Raw genomic sequence first — 27,595 nt, 5'->3', positions numbered from 1 at the left:
CTAGGGAGTATCAAATAGTGAGAACTCACACAAAGGAAACCAACTGAATTAAAGACCCAGCATCATCCAATCACTCTGTGCAGGTCGACTCATCTAAGTTCAGTTCAATACAGTTCAGTTTAGTTGCTCAGTCGTGTCCAACTCCTTGAGGTCCCATAGACTGCAACACGACAGGCCTCCCTGTCCATCACCAACTCCCAGAGTCAATGTATACTCATGTCCATTGAGTTAACGATGCCATCCAAACATCTCATCCGCTGTTGACCACTTCTCGGTCTGCCCTCAATCTTTCCCAGCATCAGGGTCTTGTCAAATGAGCCAGCTCTTCACATCAGATGGCAAAAGTACTGGAGTTTCAGCTTCAACAGTCCTTCCAATGAACACACAGGACTGATCTTTAGGATAAACTGGTTGGATCTCCTTGCAGTCCAAGGGACTCGCAAGAGTCTTTTCCAACACCATAGTTCAAAAGCATCAATTCTTTGGCACGCAGCTTTCTTTATGGTCCAACTTTAACATCCATATATGACCACTGGGGGAAAAAAAAACCATAGCCTTGACTAGACAGACCTTTATTGGCAAAGTAATGTCTTGGCTTTTTAGTATGCTGTCTAGGTTGGTCATAATTTTCCTACCAAGAAGTAAGCTTCTTTTAATTTCATGGCTGATGTCACCATTTACAGTGATTTTTGAGCCCCTCAAAATAAAGTCTGTTCCCACTGTTTCTCCATCTATTTGCCATGAAGAGATGGGACCGGATACCATGATCTTAGTTTTCTGAATGTTGAGCTTTAAGCCAACTCTTTCACCCTCATCTTTCACTTTCGTCAAGAGGCTCTTTAGTTCTTCTTCACTTTCTGTCATAAGGGTGATGTCATCTGCATATCTGAGGTTATTGATATTTCTCCCAGCCATCTTGATTCCAGTTTGTGCTTCTTCCAGCCCAGCATTTCTCATGATGTACTCTGCATATAAGTTAAATAAACAGGGTGGCAGTATACAGCCTTGACGTACTCCTTTCCCAATTTGGAGCCAGTCTGTTGTTCCATGTCCAGTTCTAACTGTCGCTTCATGACCTGCATATAGATTCTCAAGAGGCGGGTCAGGTGGTCTGGTATTCCCATCTCTTTCAGAATGTTCCCCAGTTTATTGTGATCCACACAGTCAATGGCTTTGGCATAGTCAATAAAACAGAAATAGATATTTTTATGGAACTCTCTTACTTTTTGATGATCCAGCAGATGTTGGCAATTTGATCTCTGGTTCCTCTGCCTTTTCTAAAACCAGCTTGAGCATGTGGAAGCTCATGGTTCACGTATTGCTGAAGCCTGACTGGGAGAATTTTAAGCAATACTTTACTATCGTGTGAGATGATAGTGTGCGGTAGTTTGAGCATTCTTTGGCATTGCCTTTCTTTGTGATTGGAATGAAAATTGACATTTTCCAGTCCTGTGGCCACTGCTGAGTTTTTCAAATTTGTTGGCATATTGAGTGCAGCACTTTCACAGCATCATCTTTTAGGATTTGAAATAGCTCAACTGGAATTCTATCACCTCCACTAGCTTTATTCAAAATGATGCTTCCTAAAGCCCACTTGACTTCACTTTTGAGGATGTCTGTCTCTAGCTTGGTGATCACACCTTCGTAATTATCTGGGTCATGAATATCTTTCTTGTACAGTTCTTCTGTGTATTCTTGCCACCCCTTCTTAATATCTTATGCTTTTGTTAGATCCATACCATTTCTGTCCTTTATTGAGCCCATCTTTGCATGAAATATTCCCTTGGTAGCTCCAATTTCTTGAAATGATCTCTAGTCTTTCCCATTGTATTATTTTCCATCTAAACAACAAACAAAACAAAAAATGCAAACCAATCAATAGCAGATATGATTACCACCTCACTCAGTCTTTCCCATCAGAGGAAAAGACAAACAAACAAACAAACAAAGCTTAGCACAAATCTCACCCTATGGGAAGTTTATACAAACCACTGGACCAACCTTAGGAGGGAAGAAACCACAAGGAAAAAGAATTCAACCTTGAAACCTAGGAAAAGGAGACCTAAAACAGAATAAATCAAAAAGAAATAATGAAAAGGCAGAGAGATACTACACAAATGAAGGAACTAGAGACACAGAAGTCCAAATAAATGTAGAGGAAAGAGGCTACTACCTGAAAATGAATTCAGAATAATGATAGTAAAGATTATCAAAACCTTGAAAACAAAATGGAGAAAATGCAAGAATCAATTAACAAAGACCTAGAAGAATTAAAGAATAAACATACACCTCCCTGCCTCCTGATTTCAGCTCACCACTAGTACCCAAGTTCACCAGCATGTCCGTGGTGCCACCCAATAGCTCACAGACCGGCTGACCCAGGGGAGTCACCCAGTCTGGCAACAAGTACATCCAGCAGACCAATCCCGTCACCCTGGAGTGCACCATCAACCTGTATCCTCTTATCAATTCCACCTTTGGTACAAAAGAGCTCTTCTATGAGAAGGGCAGCTCTGTTGTAGCCAGATTACAGTGCATGAGGGAGGAATTTGATAAAGTTGGTATGAGGAGGACTGTAGAAAGGGTTTTAATTGTCTATGAGCACCGGCTCCCCTCTATGTTACTGCTACAGCTGGGAACAACTTTCTTCAAATTACCAGGTGGTGAGCTTAACCCAAGAGAAGATGAAGTTGAAGAACTAAAATGCTTAATGACAGAGATATTGGGTCATCTAGATGGAGTCCTAGAAAACTAGGTCATTGATGACTGCATTGGCAGCTGGTGGAGATCAGATTTTGAACCTCCACAGTATCCATATATTCCTGCACATATTACAAAAATCTAAGGAATATAAGAAGTTGTTTTTAGTTCAGCTTCAAGAGAAAGCCTTGTTTGCAGTCCCTAAAAATTACAAGCTGGTAGGTGCACCATTGTTTGAACTGTATGACGGTGCACCCGGATTTGAACCCATCATTTCTAGTCTGCCCCAGCTTTTGAGAAGGCTCAGTTTTATATACAACTGAATTGCTGTATAGCAGAGAAGTAAGAGAAGCAATCTCTGTGAGCACAACTAAACACAGTGTGGAATAAACATCCCTGAAGTGTTTTTTTTGATGTTATCTCTTTCCCAGTCTGGAAATTACAACCTCATTTCTATTTTTTGAATAGTAAAGTTAATTTGAAAAGCTAGATTGTGCTGTAAACGAATGTGATTTTTTTAGCTTACTTTTGGTTCTACTCAAAAATTTTTGTACAACATTAAAGAAAGTGAACTTCTTTCTGTTATTTTTTAATTATTTTGTTTTTTTAATTTCACATTAAATTTGTAAAGTTCTTAAGAAAAACATTCATAGACAAAACACAATTACTGAAATTAAAATACTCTAGAAGGGATCAATAGCAGAATATCTGAAACAGAAGAAGAAATCTGAGCTGCAAGATAAAATGGTGGAAATAACTTCTGAAGAGCAGAATAGAGTAAAAAGAATGAAAAGAAATGATAGTCTCAGAGATCACTAGGATAATATCAAAAGTATGAATATTCCAATTATAGAGGTCCCAGAAGAAGAAGAGAAAAAAGAAAGGGTATGAGAAAAATTTTGATGAGATTACATTTGAAAATTTTCCCAACATGGAAAAGGAAATAATCAAGTCTGAGAGGCACAAAGAGTCCCATACAGGATAGACCCAAGGAGAAATCTGCCAAGACACATACTAATCAAACTAACAAAGACTAAACACAAAGAAAGAATATTAAAAGCAGCAAGGGAAAAGCAGCAAGTAATATACAAGGGAAATCCCATATGCTTAACAGATGATCTTTCAGGAGAAACTCTGTAGGCCAGAAGGTAATGGCAGGATATATTTAAAGTATTGAAAGGAAAAACTCTACAACCAAGGTTACAGTACCAGGCTAAGATCTCATTCAAAATTGATGGAGAATTAAAAAGCTTTTCAGACAAGCAAAAGTTGAGAGAATTCAGTACAGCCAAACTAGGTTTACAACAAATGTTACAGGGACTTACATAGGCAAGAAATATAAGAGAAGAAAAAGATCTACAAAGTCAACCTCCCAAAATTAAGAAAATGGCAATAGGTACATATATATCAATAATTACTTAAGTATAAATGGATTAAAAGTTCCAACCAAAAGACATAGACTGGCTGAATTGATAAAAAAAAAAAAAAAAAAAAAAAAAAAACCAAGATCCATATATATACTGTCCACAAGAAACCCACTTAAGACTTAAAGTCACATATAGACTGAAAATGAGAGGATGGAAAACTATATTCCATGTAAATGGGAAGCCAAATAAAGCTGGAGTAGCAATCCTCATATCAGACAAAATAGATCTTAAAATTAAAAAAAAATATGAGAGATAAGGAATGACACAATATAATAATCAAGGGATCAATCCAAGAGGAAGACATAATAATTGTAAATATCTATGCATCCAACTTAGATGTACATAAGACAAACACTAACAGATATAAAAGAAGAAACTGACAGCACCGCAATAGTAGTAGGAGATTTTAATACCCCCACTGACACTAGTGGACAGATCATCAAAACAGAAAACTAATAAGGAAACACAAGTCTTAAATGATACATTAGATGAGATTTGATCTCATTGATATCTTCAGGACATTCCTTCCAAATGCAAAAGAATACACCTTCTTCTCAAGTGTACTCAGAACACTTTCCAGGATAGACTACATCTTGGGTCCCAAATCGAACCTCAGGAAATTTAAGGAAATTGAAATTGTATTAAGTATTTTCTTGACCACAATGCTATGAAACTAGATATCAACTACAAGGAAAAAAAACAAAAACTGTAAGAAACACAATCATATGGAGACTAAACAACACGTTTCTAAATATCCAACATTGGGTTACTGAAAAAATAAAAAGGCAAATCAAAAAGTTTCTAGAAAAGAATGACAATAAAAACATGACAACTCAAAAGCTATGGAATGCCCCCCCCCCAAAAAAAAAAGAGACTCAAAAGCTATGGAATGCAGCAAAAGCAGTTCAAAAAGGAAAGTTTATAGCAAAGCAATCCTACTTCAAGAGACAAGAAAAACATTGAATAGACAAACCTAACTTTACATAAGGAAAAAAAAAAAAAAAACTGGAAAGAGAAGGAAAAAAAATCACAAAATTAATAGAAGGAAAGAAATCATAATCTGAGTAGAAATAAGTGAAAAAGAAATGAAAGGAACAATAGTAAGGAATAATAAAACTAAAAGAGGGTTCTTTAAGAAGATAAACAAAATTGACAAACCTTTAACCAGACTCATCAAGAAAAAAGGTAGAAGAATCAAATCAAGAAAATTAGAAATGAGAAAGGAGAGTTTACAAAAGACAATGCAAAAATGCAAAGGATTTAGGAGTATAGCAGACTGCTTGAATAACTATATGGCAATAAAATGGATAACATGGAAGAAACAGACAGATTCTTAGAAAGGTTTAATCTTCCAGGACTGAATCAGTAAGAAATAGAAATTATGAACAACCCATTTACAAGAACTGAAATTGAAGCTGTGATAAAAAATTTCCCAAAAAACAAAAGCCCAAGGGCCAGATGGCTTCACAGGAGAATTTTACCAATATCTAGAGAAGAGCTAAGGCCTATCCGTCTAGTTCAGTTCAGTTCAGTCACTCAGTCGTTTCCAACTTTTTGGACCCCATGGACTGCAGCATGCCAGGCCTCCTGCCTAGCACCAAGTACCAAAGTTTACTCAAACTCATGTCCATTGAGTCGGTGATGTCATCAAACCATCTCATCCTGTCGTCTCCTTCTCCCTCTTCCCTCAATCATTCCCAGAATCAGGGTATTTTAAAGTGAGCCAACTCTTCACATCAAGTGGCCATAGTATCAGAGTTTCAGCTTCAAAATTAATCCTACCAATGAACACCCAAGGCTAATCTCCCTTAGGATGGACTGGTTGGATCTCCTTACAGTCCAAGGGACTCTCAAGAGTCTTCCCCCCACAGTTCAAAAGCATCAATTCTTCTGTGCTCAGCTTTCTTTATAGTCCAACTCTCAAATCCATACATGACCACTGCAAAAATCATAGCCTTGACTAGAAGGACCTTTGTAGACAAAGTAATATCTCTGATTTTTAATATGCTGTCTAGGTTGGTTATAACTTTCCTTCCAAGGAGTAAGCATCTTTTAATTTCATGGCTGCAGTCACCATCTACAGTGATTTTGGAGGCCAGAAAAGTAAAATCAACCACTATTTCCACTGTTTCACCATCTATTTGCCATGAAGTGATGGGACCAGATGCCATGATCTTAGTTTTCTGAATGTTGAGCTTTAAACCAACTTTTTCACTCTCCTCTTTCACTTTCATCAAGAGTCTCTTTAGTCCTTCTTCACTTTCTGCCATAAAGGTGGTGTCATCTGCATATCGGAGATTAATATTTCTTCCCACAATCTTGATTCCAGCTTGTGTCCTCAAGCCCAGTGTTTCTCATGATGTACTCTGCATATAAGTTAAGTAAGCAGGGTGACAATATACAGCCTTGACGTACTCCTTTTTCTATTCGGAACCAGTCTGGTTTTCCATGTCCAGTTCTAACTGTTGTTTCCTGACCTGTATACAGTTTTCTCAAGAGGCAGATCAGGTGGTCTGGTATTCCTATCTCTTTCAGAATGTTCCTCAGTTTATTGTGATCCACACAGTCAATGGCTTTGACATAGTCAAGAAAGGAGAAATAGATGTTTTCCTGGAACTCCCTTGCTTTCTCGATGATCTAATGGATGTTCGCAATTTGATCTCTGGTTCCTCTGCCTTTTCTAAAACCAGCTTGAACATCTGGATGGTTGTGATTCACGTATTGCTGAAGCCTGGCTTGGAGAATTTTAAGCAATAGCATTACTCTACTAGCGTGTGAGATGAGTGAAATTGTGTGGTAGTTTGAGCAATCTTTGGCATTGCCTTTCTTTGGGATTGGAATGAAAACTGACCTTTTCCAGTCCTGTGGCCACTGCTGAGTTTTCTAAATTTGATGGCATATTGAGTGCAGCACTTTCTCAGCATCATCTTTCAGGACTTGAAATAGCTCAACTGGAATTCCATCACCTGTGCTAGGTTTGTTCGTAGTGATGCTTCCTAAAGACCACTTTACTCCACATTCCAGGATGTCTGGCTCTAGGTAAGTGATCACACCATCATAATTATCTGGGTCGTGGAGATCTTTTTAGTACAGTTGTTCTATGTCCTCTTGCCACCTCTTCTTAATATATTCTGCTTTTGTTAGGTCCCTATTATTTCTGTCCTTTATTGAGCCCATCTTTGCATGAAATGTTCCCTTGGTATCTCTAATTCTCTTGGAGAGACCTCTAGTTTTCCCCATTCTATTGTTTTGCTCTATTTCTTTGCATTGATTGCTGAAGAAGGCTTTCTTATCTCTCATTGGCTATTTTTTGGAAGTCTGCACTCAAATGGGTATATCTTTTCTCCTTTGTTTTTCACTTCTCTTCTTTTCACAGCTATTTGTAAGGCCTCCTCAGACAGCCATTTTGCCTTTTTGCATTTATTTTTCTTGGGAATGGTCTTGATTCCTGTCTCCTGTACAATGTCATGAACCTCCACTCATAGTTCATCAGGCAACCTGTCTATCAAATCTAGTCCCTTAAATTGATTTCTCACTTCTATTTTATTGTCATAAAGGATTTGATTTAGGTCATACCTGAATGGTCTAGTGCTTTCCCCTACTTTCTTTAATTTAATTGTGAATTTGGCAATGTGGAATTCACAATCTGAGCCCCAGTAAGCTCCCAGTTTTGTTTTTGCTGACTGTCTAGAGCTTCTCTATCTTTGGCTGCAAAGGATATAATCAATCTAATTTCAGTGTCGACCATCTGGTGATATCCACGTGTAGAGTCTTCTCTTGTGTTGTTGGAAGAATGTTTGCTATGACCAGTGCATTCTCTTGGCAGAACTCTATTAGCCTTTACTCTGCATCATTCTGTACTCCAAGACCAAATTTACCTGTTACTCCAGGTGTTTCTTGACTTCCTACTTTTGCATTCCAGTCCCATATAATGAAAAGGACATCTTTTTCTGGGTGTTAGTTCTAGAAGGTCATGTAGGTCTTCATAGAACCCTTCAACTTCATCTTCTTCAGCGTTACTGGTCAGGGCATAGATTTGGATTACTGTGATATTGAATGGTTTGCCTTGGAAATGAACAAAGATCATTCTGTCATTTTTGAGATTGCATCCAAGTACTGCATTTCGGACTCTTTTGTTGACTATGATGGCTACCCCATTTCTTCTAAGGGATTCTTGCTCACAGTAGTAGATAAAATTGTCATCTGAGTTAAATTCACCCATTCCAGTCCATCTTAGCTCGCTGAGTCCTAGAATAACAACGTTCACTCTTACCATCTCCTGTTTAACCACTTCCAATCCCATTGTTCAGTACAGCAGTATTTACAGTAGCTAGAACATGAAAGCAACCTATATGTCCCTTGACAGATGAATGGATAAGCAAGTAGTGGTACATATACACAATGGAATATTACTTAGCCATAAAAAGAACACATATGAGTCTATTCTAATGAGGTGGATGAACCTGGAACCTATTATACAGAGTGAAGTAAGTCAAAAAGAGAAAGATAAATACTGTATTATATATATATGAATCTAGAAAAAATGGTACTGAAGAATTTATGCACAGGGCGACAATGGAGAAACAGACACAAAGAATAGTCTTATGAACATAGAAAGAGGGGAGGAGAGGGTGAAATCTATGGAAAGAGTAACATGGAAGCTTACCTAATCATATGCAAAATAAATAGCCAACAGGAATTTGCTCTATGGCTCAGGAAACTTAAACAGGGGTTCTGTATCAACCTTGAGGGGTGGGATGAGGAGGGAGCTGGGGGGAGGGGGAGTTCAAAAGGGAGGGAATATATGTATACTTATGGCTGATTCATGTTTGGGGTTGACAGAAAACAGTAAAATTTTGTAAAGTAATTATCCTTCAATAAAAAAATAAAAATTAGTATTTTTAAATAACAAAATTTGAATTAATGACAATTTCACATTAAATATGCAATATCTGTATATGACAAACTATTTTTGAAAGTAATTAAGTAGACCTACATAAGCAGAGTAATACACTGTGTTCATGAATTAAATGTTTCAATGCTGTTAAGACATCAATACTTCCCAAATTTATTTGTACGTTGAATGCAATCCCAATCAAAATAACAAAAGACCTTTTCTTTTATTTTTTCTTTTTGCAGCAGAATGTTTCTAAAATTTATACAGAAATGCAAAGGATATTTGAAGAAAGAAATGTCAAGCAAGTCCAGCATTCTTGCTTGGAGATCCCCATGGACAGAAGAGCCTGGCAGGCTACATACAGTCCATAAGGTCGCAAAGAGCTGGACATGACTGAGCAACTGAGCATACATGCAAAGAATATTATGTAAGAAAAGCAATCTTATAAAGAACAAAGTTGTAGGGCTTACATACTTGATTTCAATATTTATTATAAAATACAGTAGCCAAGACAGCATACTAGTAGTGGAAAGGTAGTCAAATAGATTAATGAGGCAGAGAAGAAAGTACAGAAACAAACTCATACATATTATACCAATTGATTTTTGACCAAAAAAGAAAAACAAAAACTTTTCATACCAGGTAGAAGTGAAGATGTGATGGGATTAGAATTCTCATATACCACTTGTGGGAGTGCAACTACTATTTAAAGAGTTGGCCATTTCCTTAAATAAAACAAAGATTTGAACTAAAATTAAATATTTACCTATCATACGATCCAACCATTGGACTCATATATGTGAAAGTACGTGTTCATATGAAGATTGGACAAGTATACTTTCAACAGCTTTATTTGTAATAGCCAGAAAGCAGAAAAACGCGAATGTCTATTAAGTCAATGAATAAACAAACTGTAGTGTATTCATATAATCAAATACAACCTGCCAATGCAAAGAAAAAAACGACTGATACATAAAACTGCATGAGTGAATCTCAAAATAACTAGGTTGAGTGAAAAAAAGTCAGAAAAAAAAAAAAAGATGCTTACATTTGCATAAAATTTTAGAAACTACAAACTAACATAGCAGCAGAAAGTAGATCATCATTTGCCTAGGGTTTGGGAGGGAGGTGGTAAAAACAGCAAAAGGAGAAATCCAAAAGGGGCATAAATAATCTTTTTTGGTTGCCAGATGTGAAATATTCTTTCTGTCTTTATTGGGTGCACTAGATATGGGTGCATACATGTAAGTTGCTTCAGTCGTGTCTGACTTCTTGTGACCCCGCAGATTATATACTGCCAGGCTCCTCTGTCCATAGGATTCTTCAGGCAAGAAAACTGGAGTGGATTGCTATTCCCTTCTCCAGAGGATCTTCCTGACCCAGGGATTGAACCCACATCTCTTATGTCTCCTGCATTGGCAGGCCAGTTCTTTACCACTAGGGCCACCTATGCACATACCAAAATTTATCAGTTGTAGACTTTAATTTTAGTATGCTATATTAAGATATATTCCAACAAAATACATTTTAAAAATAGTGAGAAAAAGGCAAATAAACAGAATGCTGATCTTCATTGATCTTATCTCCAGAGTTTCTTTTACTCCTTCTTGACATAACAAACATGTAACACAAACATCAGTTTCACTGGAGTCATGAAGAACTGGGTGAGATTCCCATTTATTTCTTTCAGTCTTTGGCTTTTTTGGAATTGACTTAACCTACTTGTACCTGCTTTCCAAACTCTGAAGAAATATAACCTGCTTCCTGACAAATATGTGAAAATATATTTACTACCAAAATCTAGCAAAATAATTTACATAAATCCTCCTTCTCACAGTATCCTGACTAAATTTTATTACAGATCTGTCCTTCTGATGTGATAAGCAAATTTAATTTTTTGTTGGTGAGACATTCATAATTTGGTTTCCTTTCAAACACTGTTCTGTAATTCACAATATATATCTGTCCAATTTCAATGTTTATTTCTGTTACCTACTGTCATCCAGCTAAGAGAAAAAGACCAATGAAAAGTCACCTATACTCTACAAAGAATGTAAACTCAAGTTTTAGGTTAGCAAATATGATGCGTTTAAAATCTGAAACCTATTTTGCCTTTATTCAGTTCAAATTTCTTTTAAATATGTGGAAAACAGTTGTCTTTCTGACTGCATCTACACACTGAAATCAATTAGTTTTATAGTTCAGGAAGGCATTAGAATTGTTATAAGAATAACATGCAACAATTTGGGATCTTATCAATTAACACACTAAAAATATTAAATAAAACTTTGGGCTTTTAAGCATTTAAACCACACTGATATACTGTGGAAAATTCTTAAAGAGATGGGAATACCAGACCATGTGACCTGCCTCTTGACAAACCTGTATGCAGGTCAGGAAGCAACAGTTAGAACTGGACGTGGGCCAACAGACTAGTTCCAAACAGGAAAAGGAGTATGTCAAGGCTATATATTGTCACCCTGCTTATTTAACTTATATGCAGAGTACATCGTGAGAAACGCTGGCCTGGAGGAAGCACAAGCTGGAATCAAGATTGCCAGGAGAAATATCAATAACCTCAGATATGCAGATGACATCACCCTTATGGCAGAAAGTGAAGAACTAAAGAGCCTATTGATGAAAGTGAAAGAGGAGAGTGAAAAAGTTGGCTTAAAGCTCAACATTCAGAAAACTAAGATCATGGCATCTGGTGCCATCACTTCATGGCAAATAAATGGGGAAACAGTGGTTGGATTTATTTTGGGGGCCTCTAAAATCACTGCAGATGGTGATTGCAGCCATGAAATTAAAAGATACTTACTCCTTGGAAGGAAAGTTATGTCCAATCTAGACAACATATTAAAAATCAGAGATATTACTTTGTCCACAAAGGTCTGTCTAGTCAAGGCTATGGTTTTTCCAGTGGTCATGTATGGATGTGAAAGTTGGACTATAAAGAGAGCTGAGGGCAGAAGAATTGATGGTTTTGAACTGTGGTGTTGGAGAAGACTCTCGAGAGTCCCTTGGACTGCAAAGAGATCCAGCCAGCCCATCCTAAAAGAAATAAGTCCTGGGTGTTCATTGGAAGGACTGATGTTGAAACTGATGCTCAGATACTTTGGCCACCTGATGAGAAGAGCTGACTCATTTGAAAAGACCCTGGTGTTGGGGAAGATTGAAGGAAGGAGGAGAAGGGGACAACAGAGGATGAGATGGTTAGATGGCATCACCAACTCAATGGACATGAGTTTGGGTAAATTCCGGGAGTTGGTGATGGACAGGAAGGCTTGGCGTGCTGTGGTTCATGGGGTCACCAACAGTCAGACACGACTGAGTGACTGAACTGAACTGGTATATGTCAGTGTGCAAATAAAATTCAAATGAGCTAAATACAAGTAATTCCAAAAGACAAATTCTGAAGAAGCACAGTTAGTTTGAATGGATTCTTTTTCAGTTCAGAATTACTTTGAATTGAAAGGGTACAAATAAGATTTCATTGTTCCAGTCATATTGATATGAAGCTGTTATCTACTTAATTCTCAAAGGAAATAGTTCGTTGTTAGTAAACAATTTTCATTCTCTTTTTGGATTTCCCTCAATAAACTGCACACAATGGATTGTTATCAACAGAAAAATCTCATCTTAAGCAGGAGTATAAAATAGTTGTAAGGAATCCTTGGACATAAAAGGTTTAAAATCATGAGTGTGTGTAAATTAAAGACTATAAGGTGAGTGAAATTCCCAAACAAGTTCTGAAATATTTAACTGTCGTTGTTAATAATTTATGAAGTAGGTATGTAGACATTTGCCTGATAGATCTGAGGGGTATGTTAATGGAGTACAATGAAGACAGATAGCACCATTCTGGTACCACTGAGCAGACAGCCGCCTCATGAAACACTTCTTAGCTGGAGCACATCAATCTCCTTATGATGGCTGCTCAGATTAGACAGAGAAGCACACTCCTGTGAATCTTAAAAGGCCATTTCTGTCTCTTGTGAAGTTGTTTAACTTTGTTTTCATTTTATGGAGCCTGGCTGAGCGCTAACCCACATTGGATTTGATAGATCGACTTTTATAAAATACCTGGGAAAGAGTGGATTTTAACTGAAAACATAAATTACAAATTTCACGGAATAAACTGAACTTGGCATTAACTTGAGACACTCTAAGATGGTGTTTATTATTTATTACTTTTTTCATAGATTATTTATAGGTAGACTCATATTTTTGTGACATAGTTTGATTTGTTACAGCTTAGACTGTGATACCTGACAGTCAGAAGGCAAACTTTGCACAGTCCAGGTTTAATTATTTTGAAACCTAATTTATATGGTTTATGATCCACTCGAAATTATTAAGACACCCTGAGGAAAACATCAAATAAGTTTTCCTGGACAATCGATAAGATGACAATTTGATATGCTGAGAGCAACCTCCCAAATGCACCACTGTCTTTTTTCATTCAGTATCATGCCCAACAGTGACATAATACAACATGCGGTATCATGTATTTTTCAGAAATGATTTGTTTCTAGGATTTGTAAACCTGTAGCAATATAAAGACAAGGTAAACAATACCAATATTCAGCCTATATTCATACATCTATATCTGAAAACAGACGCAATCTATTGTTGAAGATAACATCAGCAGGATACCAGGGAGTGCTTCTCAGATTTCATGTCATGTTTTTTTGTTTGTTTGTTTGTTTGCTTTTGTTTGTTTTGACTAATAAACACAATTGATCAAACTAAATGAATAGAAGCACACTCTTTTGAAAACTTTGCTATAAAATTTAAACATTCCTAGGAGACTAAAGGCCATTGCCATGAATTTTGTGCACCTTTCAAATAAGAGATGGTTCCTGGCTGAAAGATGATTGCTGGAGAATAAGAATGGCCTTCAGAGGGCGATGTCTGTATTCCACAACATCGTATCACACATCGGTATCTAGTCTCATTTTCCCAGCCTCAGTCTTTGCCACTCACCCTCTGTGTGCACTGGATTCTTAATATGCCAAGGTAAGTTTTCTCTCATTTCCTAGTCCATTTGAGGCTTAAAGCTGTGAATACTAAAAGCACCCATGCTTCCTCTTCTCAAGAAAGTCATTATTTCATTTTCCCATCTATTAGTCTGATTTTGGACACAGGACTCCAGGGGTGACCAATAACCTGAAAGCGAAATATGATAGTGGAAAAGCAGATGGTCAGTGCTCTGTCTCATCAGCCTGTTCAGCTCTAATTAAGCTTCTACTCTCTTACTTGGGTTCCTTCATCTGCAGCTCAGAGATCCAAGTCCTAGTTTCTCACCTCCTGTCACCAGTCTTCTAGTTCTTAACTTGAGTATCTGCTGTTGTTCAGTTGCTAAGTCATGTCCGACTCTTTGTGACCCCATGGACTATATCACACCAGCTCCTCTGTCCATAGGGATTTCCAGGCAAGAACACTGGAGTCGATTGCCATTCCTTTCTCCAGGGTATCTTCCCAGATCAGAGATCAAACCCATGTCTCCTGCATTGACAGGTGGATTCTCTACCCCTCAGTATTTGTACCACTAACTAAACTAGTGCTTTAGTTTCCTGAGAACATGAAAACCTGTCAGGGTCTGTTCTTTTATTTCTCTATATAAGTATGCACTTGTCATTGTCTACGTGGGTTCAACCTCGAAATTTCAAATACTATCTGACGAGATTTCTGCATGCCACTGACCCTACTCAGAATTTTCTTTTTATTTTTTTAATTTATTTATTTTAATTGGAGGCTAATTAATTTACAATATTGTAGTGGTTTTGCCATACAGTGACAAGAATCAGCTATGGGTGACATGTGTTCCTCATCCTGAACCCTCCTCCCACATTCCTCCCCTCTGGGTCGTCCCAGTGCACCAGCCCTGAACATCCTGTCTCATGCATCAAAGCTGGACTGGTGATCTGTTTCACATATGATAATATGCATGTTTCAATGCTATTTTCTCAAACCATCCCACACTTGCCTTCTCCCACAGAGTCCAAAAGACTGTTCTATACATTTGTGTCTCTTTTGCTGTCTCGCATATCGGGTTATCGTTACCATCTTTCTAAATTCCATACATATGTGTTAGTATACTATATTGGTGTTTTTCTTTCTGGCTTACTTCACTCTGTATAATAGGCTCCAGTTTTATCCACCTCATTAGAACTGATTCAAATATATTCTTTGTTAATGGCCAAGTAATATTCCATTATGTATATGTACCACAGATTTCTTATCTATTAGTCTGCTGATGGACATCTAGGTTGCTTCCTTGTCCTGGCTATTATAAACAGTGCTGTGATGAACACTGGGGTACACATGTCTCTTTCAATTCTGGTTTCCTTGGTGTGTATGCCCAGAAGTGGGATTGCTGGGTTGTATGGCAGTTCTATTTCCAGTTTTTTAAGACATCTTAGCTCTGTTCTCCATAGTGACTGTACTAGTTTGCATTCCCACCAACAGTGTAAGAGGGTTCCCTTTTCTCCACACCCTCTCAAGCATTTATTGTTTGTAGACTTTTGGACCACAGCCACTCTGTGAGATGGTAACTAATTGTGGTTTTTATTTGCATTTCTCTGATAATGAATGATGTTGAACATCTTTTGATGTGTTTCTTAGCCATCTGTATGTCTTCTTTGGAAAAATGTCTGTTTAGTTCTTTGGCCCATGTTTTGATTGGGTCTTTTATTTTTCTGAAATTGAGCTGCAGGAGTTTCTTGTATATTTTTTAGATTAATTCTCTGTCAGTTGCTTCATTTGCTATTATTTTCTCCCATTCTGAAGGCTGTCATTTCACCATGCTTATAGTTTCCTTCATTGTGCAAAAACTTTTAAGTTTAACTAGGTACCATTTGTTTATTTTTGCTTTTGTTTCCATTACTCTGGGAGGTGGGTCATAGAAGATCCTGCAGTGATTTATGTCTGAGAGTGTTTTGCCTATGTTTTCTTCTAGGAGTTTTATAGTTTCTGTTCTTACATTTAGATCTTTAATCCATTTTATTTTTGTGTATGGTGTTAGAAAATGTCTAGTTTCATTCTTTTACAAGTAGTTGACCAGTTTTCCCAGCACCGCTTGTTAAAAGAGATTGTCTTTTCTGCTTTACCTCCTCTGTCAAAGATAAGGTGTCTGTAGGTGCATGGATTTATCTCTGGGCTGTCTATTTTGTTCCATTGATCTATATTTCTGTCTTTGTGCCAGTACCATACTGTTTTGATGACAATAGCTTTGTAGTGTAGCCTGAAGTCAGGCAGGTTGATTCCTCCAGTTTCATTCTTCTTTCTCAAGATTGCTTTGGCTATTCGAGTTTTTTGGATTTCCACACAAATTGTGAAATTATTTGTTCTAGTTCTGTGAAACATACCATTGGTAGCTTGATAGGGATTGCATTGAGCTAATAGATTGCTTTGGGCAGTATACTCATTTTCACTATACTGATTCTTTCAATCCAGGAACATAGTATATTTCTCCATCTATTTGTGCCCTCTTTGATTTCTTTCATCAGTGTTTTATAATTTTCTATACATATGTCTTTTATTTCTTTAGGTAGATATATTCCTAAGTATTTTATTCTTTTCATTGCAATGGTGAATTTAATTGTTTATTTAATTTCTCTTTCTGTTTTCTAATTGTTAGTGTATAGGAATGCAAGGGATTTCTGTGTGTTAATTTTAAATCCTGCAACTTTAGTATATTCATTGATTAGCTCTAGTAATTTTCTGGTGGAGTCTTTAGGGTTTTCTATGTAGAAGATCATGTCATCTGCAAACAGTGAGAGTTTTACTTCTTCTTTTCCAATCTGGATTCATTTTAATTCTTTTTCTGCTCTGATTGCTGTGGCCAAAACTTCCAAAACTATGTTGAATGGTAGTGGTGACAGTAAGCACCCTTACTTGTTCCTGATTTTAGGAGAAGTGCTTTCCATTTTTCACCATTGAGGATAATTTTTGCTATGAGTTTGTCATATATATATTTTTTATTATGGTGAGGTATGTTCCTTCTATTACTGCTTTCTGGAGCTTTTTTTTCTTTAATTATTATTATCATAAATGGATGTTGAATTTTGTCAAAGGTTTTCTCTGCATTTATTGAGATAATCATATGGTTATTATCTTTCAATTTGTTAATGTGGTGTATTGCATTGATTGATTTGTGAATATTGAAGAATCCTTGCATCACTGGGATAAAACCCACTTGGTCATGATGTATGATCTTTTTAATATATTGTTGGATTCTATTTGCTAGAATTTTGGTGATTTTTTCATCTATGTTCATCAGTGATATTCACCTGTAGTTTTTCTTCTTCTTCTTTTTTTTTTTTTTGTGTGTGTGTGGCATCTTTGGTTTTGGTATTAGGGTGATGGTGACCTCGTAGAATGAGTTTGGTAGTTTACCATCCTCTGCAATTTTCTGGAAGAGTTTGAGTAGGATAAGTGTTAGCGCTTCTCTAAATTTTTGGTAGAATTCAGCTGTGAAGCCATCTGGTCCTGGGCTTTTGTTTGTTGGAAGATTTCTGATTACAGTTTCAATTTTTGTGCTTGTGATGGGTTTGTTAAGATTTTCTATTTCTTCCTGGTTCAGTTTTGGAAAGTTATACTTTTCTAAAAATTTGTCCATTTCATCCAAGTTGTCCATTTTATTGGCATATAGTTGCTGATAGTAGTCTCTTATGATCCTTTGTATTTCAGTGTTGTCTGTTGTGATTTCTCCATTTCCATTTCTAATTTTGTTGATTTGAGTCTTCTCCCTTTGTTTCTTGATGAGTCTGACTAATGCTTTTTCAATTTTATTTATCTTCTCAAAGAAACAGCTTTTAGTTTTGTTGATTTTTGCTATGGTCTCTTTTGTTTCTTTTGCATTTATTTCTGCCCTAATTGTTAAGACTTCTTTCCTTCTACTAACCACAGTGTTCTTCATTTCTTCCTTTTCTAGTTGCTTTAGGTGTAGAATTAGGTTATTTATTTGACTTTTTTTCTTGTTTCTCGAGGTAAGCCTGTAATGCTATGAACCTTCCCCTTAGCACTGCTTTTACAGTGTCCCATGGGTTTGGGGATGTTGTATTTTCATTTTCATTCATTTCTATGCATATCTTGATTTCTTTTTTTAAAATTTCTTCTGTGATTTGTTAGTTATTCAGAAGTGTGATGGTCAGCCTCCATATGTTGGAATTTTTAATAGTTTTTCTCCTGTAATTAACATCTAATCTTACTGCATTGTGGTCAGAAAGGATGCTTGGAATGATTTCAATTTTTTTTTTTTTTTAATTTACCAAGGCTATATTTATGGCCCAGGATATGATCTATCCTGGAGAAGCTTCCATGTGCACTTGAGAATAAGGTGAAATTGATTGTTTCAGGGTGAAATGTCCTATAGATGTCAATTAGGTCTAACTGGCCCATTGTATCATTTAAAGTTTGTGTTTCCTTGTTAATTTTCTGTTTAGTTGATCTATCCAATGGTGTGAGTGGGGTATTAAATTCTCCCACTATTATTATGTTTTTCTTAATTTCCCCTTTCATACTTGTTAGCATTTGCCTTACATATTGCAGTGCTTTTATGTTGAGTGCATATATGTTTATAATTGTTAAATCTTCTTGGATTGATCCTTTGATCATTATGTAGTGTCTGTCTTTGTTTCTTTTCACAGCTTTTATTTTAAAGACTATTTTATCTGATATGAGTATTTCTATTCCTGCTTTCTTTTGGTCTCTATTTGCATAGAATATCTTTTTCCAGTCCTTCATTTTCAGCCTGTATGTGTCCCTTGTTTTGAGGTGGGTCTCTTGTAGACAACATATATAGGAATCTTGTTATTGTATCCACTCAGCCAGTCTTTGTCTTTTGGTTGGGGCATTCAACCCATTTATATTTAAGGTAATTATTGGTAAGTATGGTCTCATTGCCATTTAATTTGTTGTTTTGGGCTCAAGTTTACACACCTTTTCTGTGTTTCCTATCTAGAGAAGATCCACACAATTCTAGTGTGGTAGTCCAGAGAACTACCACACAGATGCACTCATCTCACATGCTAGTAAAGTAATGCTCAAAATTCCCCAAGCCAGGCTTCAGCAATATGTGAACAGTGAACTTCCAAATATTCAAGCTGATTTTAGAAAAGGCAGAAGATTCAGAGATCAAATTGCCAATATCCAATGGATCATCGAAAAAGCAAGAGAGTTCCAGAAAAACATCTATTTCTGCTTTATTGACTGTGCCAAAGCCTCTGACTATGTGCATCACAATAAACTGTGGTACATTATGAAGAGATAGGAATACCAGACCACCTGACCTGCCTCTTCAGAAACCTGTAGGCAGGTCAGGAAGCAACAATTAGAATGGGACGTGGAACAACAGACTGGTTCCAAATAGGAAAAGGAGTACATCAAGGCTGTATGTATACTGTCACCCTCCATATTTAACTTATATGCAGAGTACATCATGAGAAATGCTGGGCTGGATGAAGCACAAGCTAGAATCAAGATTGCCAGGAAAAATATCAATAACCTCAGATATGCAGATGACACCACCCTTATGCAGGAAGTGAAGAAGAACTAAAGAACTTCTTGATGAAATTGAAAGAAGAGAGTGAAAAAGTTAGGTTAAAGCTCAACATTCAGAAAACTAAGATCATGGCATCCGGTCCTATCACGTCATAGCAAATAGATGGGGAGACAGTGAAAACAGTGGCAGACTTTATTTTTGGGGTTCCAAAATCACTGCAGATGGTGATTGCCGCCATTAAATTAAAAGACGAATACTCCTTGGGAGAAAAGTTATGACCAACCTAGACAGCATTTTAAAAAAAGAGACATTACTTTGTCCACAAAGGTCCTTCTAGTCAAAGCTATGGTTTTTCCAGTAGTCATATGTGGGTGTGAGTTGAACTATAAAAGAAAAAAAAAAAAAAAAGTTGAGCACCGAAGAATTGATGTTCTTGAACTGCCGTGTTGGAGAGGACTCTTGTGATTCCTGGACTGCAAGGAGATCCAACCCGTCCATCCTAAAGGAAATCAATCTTGAATATTCATTGGAAGGACTGATGCCGAAGCTGAAACTCCAATACTTTGGCCACCTGATGCGAAGAGCTGACTCATTTGAAAAGACCTTGGTGCTGGGAAAGATTGAGGGCAAGAGGAGATGTGGACGACTGAAGATGAGATGGTTGGATGGCATCACTGACTCAATGAACATGGGTTTGGGTGAACTCCAGGAGTAGGTGATGGACAGAGAGGCCTGGCGTGCTGCCGTTCATGGGGTTGCATAGAGTCACACACAACTGACCAACTGAACTGAACTGAGACATTTTCTTTTTTTAACTTATTGACATCAATATTTCACACTATTCAAGTCTTAAGTTATTCAAGAGCAGGTATCTTCTTGCTTCACCAATGTCTGTCCAACACTCAGTCATTATTCTGCTGACTGTAAAACACAAATTTTATTCTCGAGCCATTGCAAAAATTAGGGTATTGCAATATCAGTTGCCCAATTTCATCCCAATTAAAATGAGATGTTCCAATTTAAATGATTATTTGTGATTTGAAGATTTGTTGCAGATAGCCATTTTCAGAGATTATATCTAAAGTGTCTAGAGAATGTATTTTTGCTAATTTCCCTTTCAGTTCTGTTTTGGAAATTCACTTAGAAGTGAAAAGAGGTGTCCTGCTGCAGTGAAGAAAAAGCCTGATTTTTGTATCCTAGATGGTCTTCCCAAGTGGCAGTAGTGGTAAAGAACCCACCTGCTAATGCAGGAGACCTGAGAGACATGGATTGGGTCCGTGGTTCAGGAAGATTCCCATAAGGAGAGCATGGCAACCCACTCCAGTGTTCTTGCCTACAAAATTCCTTAGAGGAGCCTGGTGGGCCCTAGTCCATAAGGTCACAAAGAGTTAGACATGACTGACGTGATTTAGCGTACACGCATTCACACCATTGGTATAAATTGACCACGCCACAGTGAGTTAGCCAGTTGAGGAGTAAGTTTTTGGGGATTATATTTGCTGCTCAAATTCTAAGCACAAAGTTGTAGAAAGTGCCTGCAGCAGAGCTCAGGATACATTTTGGGGGCTTGCAAAGTCTTAGATTGGATCAGTTCAGTTCAGTTCAGTCCCTCGGTCGTGTCTGACTCTTTGAGTCCCCAAGGACTGCTGCAGCACGCCAGGCGTCCCTGCCCATCACCAACTCCTAGAGTCCATTCAAACTCATGCCCATTGAGTCAGTGATGCCATCCAACCATCTCATCTTCTGTTGTCCCCTTCTCTTCTGGCCTTCAATTTTTCCCAGCATCAGGGTCTTTTCCAATGAGTCAGTTCTTTGCATCAGGTGACCAAAATACTGGCATTTCAGCATCAGCATCAGTCTTAATGCTGATGAACACTCAGGACTGATCTTTAGGATGAACTGGTTGGATCTCCTTTCAGTTCAAAGGACTCTCAAGAGTCTTTCTCAACACCACAGTTGGATCACAAGGCAGAAAAGCAAATCTGTTTATAGACCTGAATAAATTTTTAACTCACAGTTCTAGAGAACCATTTTGGATCCACTGATATCCTGAAGAATTAGAGGCTAGAAAGAAAATATATATTTTTTTAATAAAATACTATGTCCAAAATATTATCTTGAGAGCAAGTTAACATTCCTTTTGTCTTACTGGCTAGATCTGTACTTGAAAGTGGGGAAGTCATTTTTCTAAATTTGAAGATCTAAAATTTTTCATGTCAACTTTTAATATAAAATCTCATACAGTTGCCTACATTTTCTGCTATTAAAAAAACATGTGTGATTTTTCATTAATATAATATTTTTCTTCATTTTATTTAATATTTTATATTTCAAAGGCTAATACTGTCTCCTTTTGTATGATCTTCATGTACCCACCATGTGGCTTTATAAAGGACCCAGTGTTACTTATTGTTTGATTGAAAGTGTCAGATAAGATCCTCCTCATTAGCCAGAATTTAGCAAGATATGTGTGCACATGGTTGTATTAGCAGCATCCTCCCCCCCCCCAAAAAAAAACAAACAAACAGGGGTTGATTGTGTGATGTTCACAGGACCTGCAGATTGACTTAGCAAGAATTAATGAAGAAAAACACATAAGTTTATAGAAGACATTTGGGGTAAACCAAGAAGTCAAAAGTACCAAAAACAACAATACTTAGAAATCTCTTAAAAAAAAAAAAAAAAACCAAAAAACTGTGCTAGTGAAAATCTTTAGTGCATAAAGCATCCTAACATTGTATCAATTTTATCTTTAGCATGGCATTGAATTGGCTATTTCTGGTTCTATATATTATCTATATATATAGGGCTTCCCAGATGGCAAGAATGGTAAAGAATTTGACTGCCAATGCAGGAAGCATAGGGACGTGGGTTCAATTCCTGGGTCAGGAAGATCTCCTGGAAGAGGGCATGGTAACCCATTTTATCATTTTACCTTTAACATGGCATTGAATTGGGTATTTCTGGTTCTATATATTGTCTATATACAGTATTACTAAATTAAATCTCAATTCTTATGCTTGGTGGTTGTGGAGATACAAAAATAATATACATTCACAGATATATTGGTCTTACGCTAAAAAGCATACAAATTCTTGCTGCTGGTGTTCTTTCAGAAATATGATTAGGACTTCCTGGTGGCCCAGTGGTTAAGAATCTGCCTGCCAGTGCAGGAGACATGGGTTCGATTCCTGATCCAGGAAGATTCCCAGATGCAGCAGGGCAATTAGGCCTGGCTGTCACAAGTGCTGAGCCTCTGCTCTACCATGCTCCACAACAAGAGAAGCCAGTTTAATGAGAAGCCCGAGCACCACAATTAGAGAGTAGCCCCTGCTCTCTGCAATTAGAGAAAGTCTGCACACAGCAACGAAGACCCAGCACAGCCAAAAATAATAAATAAATAAAATAAAATTTAATAAACATGATTAAATCTCAAAAAGGAAGAGTATTCCCTCTTCTGCGTTTACTGTCAATGGACTCCTCATAATAAAAATCATTGTCATCACCATCATCCCTAACATGAATTGAGTGTTCAGTGTGGGTTAAGAACTAAGTGCCTTGCCTATATTATTCCATTTAATTCTAACAGAGGCTATTAGGTATTCCCCTTTTGGAAATGAAGAAATAGCCAACAGAAGGAGCTTGAGAAAAATTACTTAGATTGTGTGTGGGAAACTATATCCAAATCCAGGCATTCTAATTCCAGATATCATGCTTTTAACATTTGCTGCTCTGCCTCTATCAAGCCAAATATAAATTACAGGAAAGAGTAGTGCTCTAAAGGACCATAGGATGAAAAGATGATGTGCTTATTGAAAACTGAAAATTCCATGAAAATCAAAAACAGGTGAATTTTTTAAATAACTGTCTTAGAATCATTTTTAAAACAAACAAAGAAGTAGAAAACAGAAATTTCTTTGTAAGATTCAGAAGAGAAAAAACATCAGTGGTGTTATGAATTGAATTGTGCTTTGCTAAAATTCATACAGTGAAATTTTAACCTCTGGTACCTCAAAAGGTGACATTTGGAGATGGGGCCTTTGAAGGGGTAATTAAGTTCAGTGGGGCCATTAGGGAGGTCCAATCCATTCTGATGGGTGTCCTTATAAGTAAAGGAGTGAAGCACTCAGAGAGAGAAGCCAGGGACATGTGTACACAAAGGAAAAAACAAAAACAAAAAACACTTGAGGATGAGAAGGCAGCCATCTGCAAACCAAATGGAGAAGCCTCAGAAGAAACCAAATCTGACTGTGCCTTGATTTTTTTGACTTCTAGCCTCCAGAACTGTGAGCAAATAAATTTCTGTTGGTTAAGGTATCTAGTCTGTGGTATTTCATATCACAGCTCTAGAAAACTAATACAAGTAACTTATAAGAAATAAAATTATTTTCAAATTCTCTGCTAGGTAGATATAAGACTTTCCAAGTGGCACTAGTGATATAGAATTTGCCTGCCAGTGAAGGAGATGTAAGAGATGAGGGTTTGATCCCTGGGTCGGGAAGATACCCTGGAGTAGGAAATGGCAACCCACTCCAGTATTCTGGCCTGGAAAATCCTATGGACAGATGAGCCTATTGGGCTCCAGTCCTTGGGGCCAGAGTCAAACACAACTGAGTACACACATATGCACAGGTAGATACAAGAAGAGACATTAATAATATAACATTTTATAATCTTCACATTTAGCAAACTTTAAAAGTCTTAAAAAGATAACTATTAGAAAGAAAATGATGGAATTATTGCTCACATAAACCATTAGTGATGCTGTAAATCAATAAATTTCCTGCTATTTTGTATTTTAAATGTGTCATTTTCATAATTTGGGTTAGAGTTATATTGGATCCAAATGTACATTTTGCCTTTTAACTTAGCAAAAGAAAATAAGTGATTTTACAAATGATTCTATGTTATCGTAATTATAATTTCAACTACTGCTTGATGTTCATTTTTATGGATTTCATATAAGCAGGCATGGGCAGGCTTAGTTGTGTCCGACTCTTTGCACCCCCATGCGCCTCAACCTGCCAGGCTCCTCTGTCCAAGGGATTCTCCAAGCAAGAATACTGGAGTGGGTTGAAACTTCCTTCTCTTTATAAACAGGTATATACGTTTAAAATCTATATTACATTCTTTTTTTCATGATTATTGCTAATTTTGCAGTGAATATTTTCTGTATAAAACTTTGTATATGGAGGGTTATTTCTTTTAGCCAGTTTCTTAGAAGTAGAAATGGTGGGTCTATAAATACAAACATATTACAGAACCTTGAGATATTCTGTCAAAGGATTTCTACAAGAATTATACTCTTTTGTAATTCTTTCATATGTGGTGTATTATTTCACTTCTTCCAACCAAATTGGCCTTGTATCTGTTTTTGGTAAGACTGATTCTATACTTTATCTTGGCAAAATAAAATAATTTTCCTAAAAATCACTCCTGTAAACTTTTAAAATAATAAACTGTCAAGTACATGTAAGAAAATAAAATTAAATGCCCTATTTTCTTAAGCATGTTAAAAGTCTCTAAATAATGGAATAAGCTTTTTTTCCAAATTTTACTTTAAAAATTAAAGCTTTATATAATTCAGAGGTTACATATTAAATCTAGGAAAGTAGTATAAATTTGTTTATAACTCAGGCAATGCTACATTTACATTTTACAAAACATAAGGAAATAAAAGTTTATTATTATTTGCCCAATCACCATTGCTTTGCACTTCTACAGACACTAACAGGCTCTTTCTTAAACTTTTGGAAACATAATGTCCCAACACCTAAGTTGACTCCTGGAGAAATAGAATTCTCATCTGCTTGTTTATTTGAGGGACTGGAAAAACTTACCACAATTACATCTTTAATATTATGCATTCAAGCTTTCATTATCTTCTTTCTGATCTTGTCATTCCTTAGGAGTTTTACATCATTACTGAAATATGTCACCAAAATTCCCACACTGCAAGGACTCTCAATGTCTTTTGCTGACTTTTAGATTACATTGATTGATCTGAGTTTGAAAATTATTATGCTTTTGAAAACTTGTTTGTCAACACCTATAGTTTAGTCTGAAAGTATCTGTAATCTAACTGCATCTGTGACATATATTTATGTTTCCAAAAACTCGCTTGATTTGTAATCAGTTAATTAAAACTAATTGTAAGGAAGCATTTTCTTCCTTGTTCTTATAGTTTCCATTTTGTCTTTTAAGCATAGATATTTTCTCTCAAATTCCAGACATTTAATTAAATGCTTCCTTTAAATTGTCCATACACATACTTAACATAAAACATTACATTTTAATCACAATGAGTAAAGGCTCTGTAATGCAATTCTTTTATTAAAGATACAACAGAAACTATTTTCCTAGGCTTAACTAATTCTCTATAGAGCTTATTTTTGGTATGCTTTATTACAGTTGTCAAAGACTATGAGCCACCTGAATTGGTTTTTTATTGTTACCTTGCTTGATATTACCTCAGGGGTTGTAATTAATTCAGATCTGTGTAAGCTATTTCCACTCTTCATTTAAAAAAAGGACACAAATATATTGTTCTCTCTTTATAATCCTCCCATTTAGTCATATGTCAAAATAAGAAAAGGAAAAATTTGCTTGCTTTTCAGTTTATGTGTCTCTAAATTGTCTGGAGATACATGTATATAACACTATGTAATGCAAAAAACAAAACAAAACAGAAAAACCCTACATGAATTTTTATTAACCTGATATAAAGCAAATTAGATGAGATATTTTAAACACAATACATAATCTATTTCTTGATTCATGTATTACTTGCCCTCTTAAAAATTATTTTCCAAAAAGTCTTACAATAATATTTAAAGTTTATGTGAATTTTTATTTATGGAATGATTTAGATCATTTTGCATATGTGTGTATTGGAATGGGTGAATTTAACTCAGATGACCATTATATCCACTATTGTGGGCAGGAATCCCTTAGAAAAAGTAGTGTAGCCATCATAGTCAACAATAGAGTCTGAAATGCAGTACTTGGATGCAACCTCAAAAATGACAGAATGATCTCTGTTCATTTCCAAAGCAAACAATTCAATATCACGCTAATCCAAGTTTATGTCCCGACCAGTAACACTGAAGAAGCTGAAGTTGAAGGGTTCTATGAAGACCTACAAGACCTTCTAGAACTAACACCCCAAAAAGACATCCTTTTCATTATAGGGGACTGGAATGCAAAAGTAGGAAGTCAAGAAACACCTGGAGGAACAGGTAAATTTTGGCCTTGGGGTACAGAATGAAGCAGGGCAAAGGCTAATAGAGTTCTGCCAAGAAAAGGCACTGGTCATAGCAAACACCCTCTTTCAACAGCACAAGAATAAAAAAACAGATCACCAGCCCAGGTTGGATGCATGAGAAAGTGCTCAGGCCTGGTGCACTGGGAAGACCCAGAGGGATCAGGTGGAGAGGGAGGTGGGAGAGGGGATCGGGATGGGGAACACATGTAAATCCATGGTTGATTCATGTCAATGTATGACAAAAACCACTACAATATTGTAAAGTAATTAGCCTCCAACTAATAAAAATAAATGGGTATATATATATATAAAACAAACTATATAGATAACAAAATACAACAAACTATAATCTTTTCTAATTGGAAAAGAATATTCAGCAATGTTTACAGTGAATTTTTAAGCTCTTACCTTCCTGAGCAACTCCAATATTATGAACATAAAACCAATGCCACTTGCATTAGATATGTTAGGAAACACATGCTATAAACATAGAATTTTTGTTGTTTAAGTCCTTAGGAACAGAAAGTGACTACAAATATTTTGCAAATAAGATCCAGGGAAATTAAATTTTCTGAAATGCATGGAACAGTGTAACACAGAGATTTTATTGCTGAAATGTGATTAGCATACCTCTTGAAGATTAATCAGAAAGTAAGGAAATTATCAAGGGTTCTAAATTTATATTGTTATGAGAAAAAAGAAAAAGGTAAACCACAGTGTGTGGTCTAATTCTCTCCTTGGCTATTAATGCCTGATAATTGAATTAAAGAAAAATATACATTGTTAAAATTTCAGTT

The 27,595-nt window shown here is 36.4% G+C and overlaps 1 pseudogene; it reads left to right on the top strand.

The window, feature by feature from the left end:
* Positions 1-2,338: 2,338 nt before the first annotated feature.
* Positions 2,339-3,023, top strand: LOC136152490 (cleavage and polyadenylation specificity factor subunit 5 pseudogene; annotated as a pseudogene).
* The last annotated feature ends 24,572 nt before the right edge of the window (positions 3,024-27,595 follow it).

This window comes from Muntiacus reevesi, chromosome 21, assembly GCF_963930625.1.
Source record: "Muntiacus reevesi chromosome 21, mMunRee1.1, whole genome shotgun sequence".
Classification (NCBI taxonomy): domain Eukaryota; kingdom Metazoa; phylum Chordata; class Mammalia; order Artiodactyla; family Cervidae; genus Muntiacus; species Muntiacus reevesi.
Note: the sequence above shows the minus strand (reverse complement) of the source record. Positions and strands in the feature narration are given on the sequence as shown.